Source organism: Brassica oleracea, chromosome C7 (assembly GCF_000695525.1).
Source record: "Brassica oleracea var. oleracea cultivar TO1000 chromosome C7, BOL, whole genome shotgun sequence".
In the NCBI taxonomy this organism is placed as follows: Eukaryota; Viridiplantae; Streptophyta; class Magnoliopsida; order Brassicales; family Brassicaceae; genus Brassica; species Brassica oleracea.
Window position 1 is genome coordinate 33,296,451 of NC_027754.1, and position 7,039 is coordinate 33,303,489.

At 31.5% G+C, this 7,039-nt stretch overlaps 1 pseudogene; it reads left to right on the forward strand.

Annotated features, from left to right (window-relative positions):
* The first annotated feature begins 1,766 nt into the window (after positions 1 to 1,766).
* LOC106305603 lies at positions 1,767 to 3,948 on the forward strand (annotated as a pseudogene).
* The last annotated feature ends 3,091 nt before the right edge of the window (positions 3,949 to 7,039 follow it).

Sequence of the window (7,039 nt, forward strand, 5' to 3'; positions counted from 1 at the left end):
TAGATTAGATATTTGGTTGTTTGGATTTGTGTCACTATTGCGGGAACATTTATGGCTGGGTATTTTAGTAGAAACCGATGGATCCTGTCATGTTTGACTTGCGGATCGATTGATTTGAAAAATATGAGTTGCGAGTGCGGTTAAAATTATTTTAGGTGGGACATGTGCCACCAACCCGCAAATTTCTAAAAATATTTTCGTAGAAATATATAAAATATTACAAATATTTATATTATTTTGATTATAAATATATTAGTTAAATAATTTTAAGCTAAATAAATAAAATAATTAAAAATATATATATTATATTTAATAATACTGGCAGATCCTGCTGGTTACCAACAATTTTTTTGCGGGTCATGTGGTTATAAATTTGTTGCTTTGCGAATTACGCGGATCAGGTTTGATCTTCAACCCAGTCCTAGGAGCAGTCTTATCCGATTTTGTAACAATCATTCTATATGTTGATGATTAAGATTTAATGTAACGAATATATAATCTATTCTTTTAATTTAGGTTTCGTAACCTTTACAAATATCCATAAATGAATAGGCTTCACATGATTTTTTTTTTAATTTGAACGCTTGAGGTGTTGTTGTGAACTTGTGATTAGGAAAATGCAATCGAGCTTTATCTATATATAGTGTTTATGGTTAGGTTTTCTGTAGCTTAAGGATTCCTTATTATGTGGGATAATATATTGTAATCTTCAAGGCTATCTCTAAGTCTAACAAAGAATCAATCAACTTAGAGCCAATTAACATATGGCATGAAAATGAGGTGTAAAAAGAGTTATCGTATCTAATCTGTTATAGAAGCAAAGAGGAACCAAACATATACATGTTCTTTGTGTGATGATATGATGTCGATAAGAGAAAAATATAAATCAACTTAGAGCAAAGTTTCATCTATAGTAAAAGAGGTCCAAGTGAGAGTTATTGTAAGTGCTAATATAATTGTATATACAATCGGTCTACTTTAATTTTAATAGAACATAATTCGTTTGGTTTACTTATAATAGAGTAGATTGTTGGTTTAATTTAAGTTGTCCGGTTTTAATGTAATAATAGTGTCTAATATAATTATATTGTAACTAACTCAGATATGGTCCAAAAATTAAGTAATATACTAACAAACTTGAAACAGTCCAAAACTTAAATGACAATTTTAATGGTAGATAAATTTAGGACTCTATTTTAATAGAGTAGATATTAAAATTATGTATCGTTAAACAGCAAGCAAATCACAAATATTAAAAAATATTAGAGATTCATATCCGCTCTCCTACGCTTTTATACAACTAGATATATTTCTACAATTAAATTTTAAATATATCATTTTATATAATTATTATTTTAACATGTAATTTTATTTATAAAATTACTAAAAATATTCAATTAAGAAAGGAATATACAATTTTTTATAAGAACTACAACATATAGTTTCATTAAGTTTTATTTTATATTATGTAAAAGATATCTTTAAAAAAAAATTATATTGATTTTTTTCTAAATTTACTTGCATTAAATACATCTGATTAAATATATTTGATAAGATATCTATAAATATCCGTAAATATAATATTCATATTTTTTGAAGCAAATCAAGTCAAATGGTAAACTACAAAACAAATACAAAAATTTATGGGATTGTTCTATCTGTGCCCACCTCTGATCGATAACGTGTTTCACCACTTTTCTATCTCAACTATAAGAAGATGTGCCTACTCATATCAGAAATACAAGTACAAACTCCTTGTGTTTCATTTAATGGAGATCCTGAGCACGATCAATCTCTTAGCACTCGTTCTTCTGCCCTTTGTTGTTCCCAGGATCTGGGAAGCTTATTGGTTAATTCTTTTGCGACCATGGATGATAACAAGAAGATTCAAGAAACAAGGAATCTCAGGTCCAAAATACAGATTCGTGTACGGAAACCTCAGGAGATAAAGAAGATGAAGAAAGAAGCTAACTGTTGGGTTCTTGATTCCAACTCCAACGATATCTTCCCTCGTGTGTTTCCTCACCATCATCAATGGCTGTCTCAATACGGTGCCGTTTTATCAAAACTTGTTTTGTTTATGGTCCTTTAAATAAGCATTGCTTAACACATGTAAATTCGTTCCCCTTTGATGGTATATTTTAGGAGAAGCATTTCTATATTGGACCGACTCAAGGTCTTTTACAATTCCTATTCAATATTCTTTACCCTTAGATGTATGAAGTTGGTGGAACACGTTAAATCGTTTATTTTATTGCGTTTATTTATCTGTTTCTGCATTATTTTCTCACGTTAGGTTTAAGTATAACATTTTCAGGCATATTTGAAAAAAAAATGTAACTAATTAATTAATAAATTGCTAATAATTGTTAGGTCATGACAAAGGGATGGTGGATTGTACCTTGAGGATGTTGGAGGAGTGGAGAATACATAAATGTGGTGAAGAAGTGATGATGAGGATGGAGATTAACAAAGATTACCACAGATTGATCTCTGATATCATTGCGACCACTGCGTTTGGAAGCAGTTATGAGGAAGGGATTGAGTTGTTTAGATCACAGTCAGAGCTTGAGGAATATTTTGTTGCTTCTCTCACAAACGTTTCATCCCAGGAAAACAGTAAGTACCATAATATATACTCAGCTAATGTTCATGACAGAAAACATATATAATCTTTTTGTTTCTTGTTTCCCAAGATACCTTCTTACACCAACCAACCTTCAACTATGGAAGCTTGATAAGAAAGTGAAGAACTGAATAAAAAAATGATAGATGCAAAGCTAAAATCAAATTTCATGAACTATGGAGACAATCTTCTAGGGATCAAGTTGAAAGCTGCAACATCTAAGGAGTCTGAGACAGCGATGAGGATGGATGAGATCATAGAAGAATGCAAGGCTATATATATCTCAGGGCAAGTAAATAGTATGATTCTGTTGACATGGACTACGTTGTTACTGAGCTTGAACCAATATTGGCAAGAGAAACTCAGAGAAGAGGTTTTCAATGAATGTGGTAAAGATACCATCCCAGATTCAGACACCTTCTCCAGACTTAAACTGGTAATTAATGTGTTCCAGTTTCATGAAGAATTTCTGCAATTAATAAGTGGATTGACTCATCTATTTTATATATTATTATTATTTAGAATTTCTTCAAACTTTCAATGTAGGAAAGAAAATGTATTTAACACTTGTGGCTGAAGAAATCGTTTTCTACCTAACAGATGAACATGGTGTTAATGGAGTCGCTTCGACTGTACGGACCCGTGATTAAAATGGTCAGAGAAGCAACACATAATATGAAGATAGGACATTTGGATATCCCCAAGGGAACAAGCATAATCGTCCCGTTTCTGAAGATGCACACCGACAAGGCCATATGGGGAGAAGACGCCAAACAATTCAATCCTATGAGATTCGAAAACGGTGTTTCTCAAGCGGCCAATCACCCAAACGCACTCCTTTCGTTCTCAGTCCGACCAAGAACTTGCATTGCCCAAAACTTCGCCATGATGGAAACCAAGACAGTGCTCACTATGATCCTTCAACGGTTCCGGATCATCCTCTCCCCTGTATATAAGCACGCACCGGTTGATTACTTCAACATATATCCGCAGTACGGCCTACCCGTAATGCTTAAGCCTCTCGATACTAGTGCTCAAAGGTGAGGAAGATAACAAACCAAGAGGATTTGGTAAATTGATGCTCTATTATTAGGTTTCAGTACAAATAAAAGTTTACGACCATATGTACATCCATAAATAAAACGGATAATAAGAAGAAAAACTGATTAGTTTTCGGATAACTTGACTTTTTTCATCTATTAACCAAGCAATGCTAGTTGATATAACTTGACTTTTTCATCTATAATTTGACTGTACTGTTATATTTAGTGCTAAATCTATTTTGGAATAATGGTTGAAAAGAATTGAATGATTATTTATACGTACGTGGTTACAAAATGAAAATACTAATAAGAGCTAAAATAGTACTCCCTCCGTTTCAGATAAAGTAAAATTTTTGTTTCAAAATAAGTGTCGTTTTATATATTTCAATGCAAATTTTATTGATTTTACATTTTTATCTATTTTTTAATTGGTTGAAAAGTAGTTAGGTGTATTGGTAATGATGTTTTTATCTAGTAAATATACAAAATTAAATGTTTTCTTGTGCCGAATTCTAAAACGACAAGTAATCTGAAACGGAGGGAGTATATGTTTAATTGCTGATAAAATCAGATTTTACCCTTAAAATTATATTGCAATTGCACAATAAAGTGTAGTATTTTAGATATCAAATTCACAAAAATCAAAATTACAACTTTCAAGAGTAGAATCAAACTAAGACAAAAGAGATTTGGTTGTAGTTTTCAGTTGCAATAAAGTAAAAGCAGAAAGCGAAGAATGATGTAAACTTATGAAGCAAAGTAGCTACAGGTCTCACGAATCTCAGGAAACAAATATTATATGATATAATTGTTCAACAGGGAATTATTAAGATCCGTTTTAGAACTAAAATTACTTAATGAGACTAGCCTACTTCCGCGGTACTAAACCCTATGTATATTATAATCCTAAAGACTAACTTCCGTTGAATTTCTGGTTCTAAACATGCAATAAAAACAAGTTTGATAGGTTCACGAAACTTCATACCATCGAATTTCATTAGCTAAGATTAATATTTTGCTCATCTAGGTTCATTCAAGCATTTAATAGAAGATTAGTGCACTAAGCAAACTATCAATAAGGAACTAGGTGATCAATTCAAGCTTTAAAAACAACCTAGATAAAAGAACCGATAGATTATTCCCTATTCTATCAAATCATAATCATTAATCCATGAATTCACTTGAACCCTAAACTTAACAAGTAAATTACTCGGACGTAGAAATCAAAGCTTAGAGAATTACTGAATAAAACATAATATCAATAGACATCAAGGCGTTCAGAAATCTTCTCTAGAAATATAGTATAGCATCGTCTCCCCTATAGAACAAATCTCCATAGAAGTAAACCGAAATTTTCTTTTTTTCGTATTGAATTAGTGAAAAATTAGACTTCAGTAAAACATGCATAACTTTAGATCTAACAGATGGATCAACCTAAAATCTGTTCCATTGAAAATATAACTCAATTTTCTATCTAGTATCCAAATTTGAGCTCAGTCCATCGGTGGAAAATCCTCCATATACGTCTAAACTTCTGATGTATCTACACAACTCTGCATCTTTTAATGCTTCTTTACACTCAAGTCAACACGTTCAATTCCAAAAAGTCCTAATACCTAAAAAGACTCGAGAGAAAGACTAAAAACACATACTGTAACTCGATAAACGACAAAACAAAGGTTAGAAAGTGACAAAAACACAGTTTATCAATTGCTAATTGCATCTTTGAATCAATTTTGATATAAGATAAACAATCCAAAATTAAATGTACTGAAATGTGAAGCTAAATATAATAGAACAAAGGGTTATGGTATTTTTTTTTTGATGATCCTGGTATCTGGATGCCCTCGCACTACAAGAAAACAGTGGTATTCTGACGGACATTCCGACGGAAAATGAAATCCTCGGAATATCCCGAGGAATTTCCGAGAAAATTCCGAGGAAGCACAAAATTGGGTTTTGCAAAATTGCTATTACTACTACTAGTTTCATTCTGATCATAATTATAACATTCCCCATGCTGAAACCAGATATAGTAATTTGACGTAAAACCTCTATTTATTAAATTCTTGCAAACATTTTCACGGTTTGCCAATTTCTAATTGTTGCATTTCCGACAAGGACAGAACATCTTACCACTTTCTTGGGCGAGCCTTGATGCATAAATGTCTCCAGCCCCGCAAAGTATTCTTTCGTCACTCTCCCGTTAGCATCTCTATGCATATACATCCACTTCCGCAACTCGAAAATATTCCCGGAGCCCACCATTTTTTTTTCTTTCACGTTTTTGTTTTTTGGTGTGTTTAAAATGATGTTAAAACATCCATATTTATAGGAAACTTTCGAATCTGATAGTTGTAATTTTTCTAGAAATTTACGACGAAAATTAGTTAGGTGGCCGAAAAAAGTGTTACAACTACAAAGTTGGTGGATTCAAAATTTCCTCACTAATTACACGTAAATTATTTCCTCGCAAAGAACACGCTAATTTTACGTCGAATTTACGAGGAAAGCGTATTTTCTCGTAAAAGCCACGTCACTTTACACCGACTTTACGACGAAACGGTTTCGTCGTTACTTTACGAGGAAATAACGCTGATTTTATTATTCCATGTAATTTCCTCGTAAACTCGACGTAATTTACGAGGATTACTTTTCCTCGTTAATTTTCGTCGTTAAGCTTGTGTTTTCTTGTAGTGTTTCCTCTGTCGGTACACTTCCAATTTACAACATAAGTATACTATCAATAAAATTAATTAAATTATAGAAACTTATGTAATATTTATTAAATAATAATATATATTTAACTAACTATATAAAATATTAATATTAAAATATATTGACCCTGGTAAAATTATTTTATGGGCCTGCCACCGTAAATGTATCCTACCAAGTTAAAATATTTATCTAATCAACTTATATGAATCAATATAACACTGACTTTGTCTATTCAAAATATACAACATATAAATGTCTATTCAAAATATACAACATAGTTATTTATATATATATATATATATATTGTACCAATAACATTAAATTTTACAAAATGATGAATTTTAAATCAAATCATTATACAACACAACTAAAATTTATAACCTAAGAGTTTTTCAAGAAGAAATCTTTTCAAAAATTTGAATTTTGTTATAAAATTAATGAAAAAGTCTATCTTTATTCATAACATAGAGGTTCCTTATATAGGAGATTACACCGTCATAGATAAATGGAAAGATTACAAATCATAATCTCTTGGTTATGAGCCATCCACAATCTGGTTCAGAGCACTCCCCCTTGGATGCCATAACCATTTAGAGCTTGTAATGTGCTTTAATGTTGCCTCATTAAAACCTTACCAGGAAAACCCAATTGG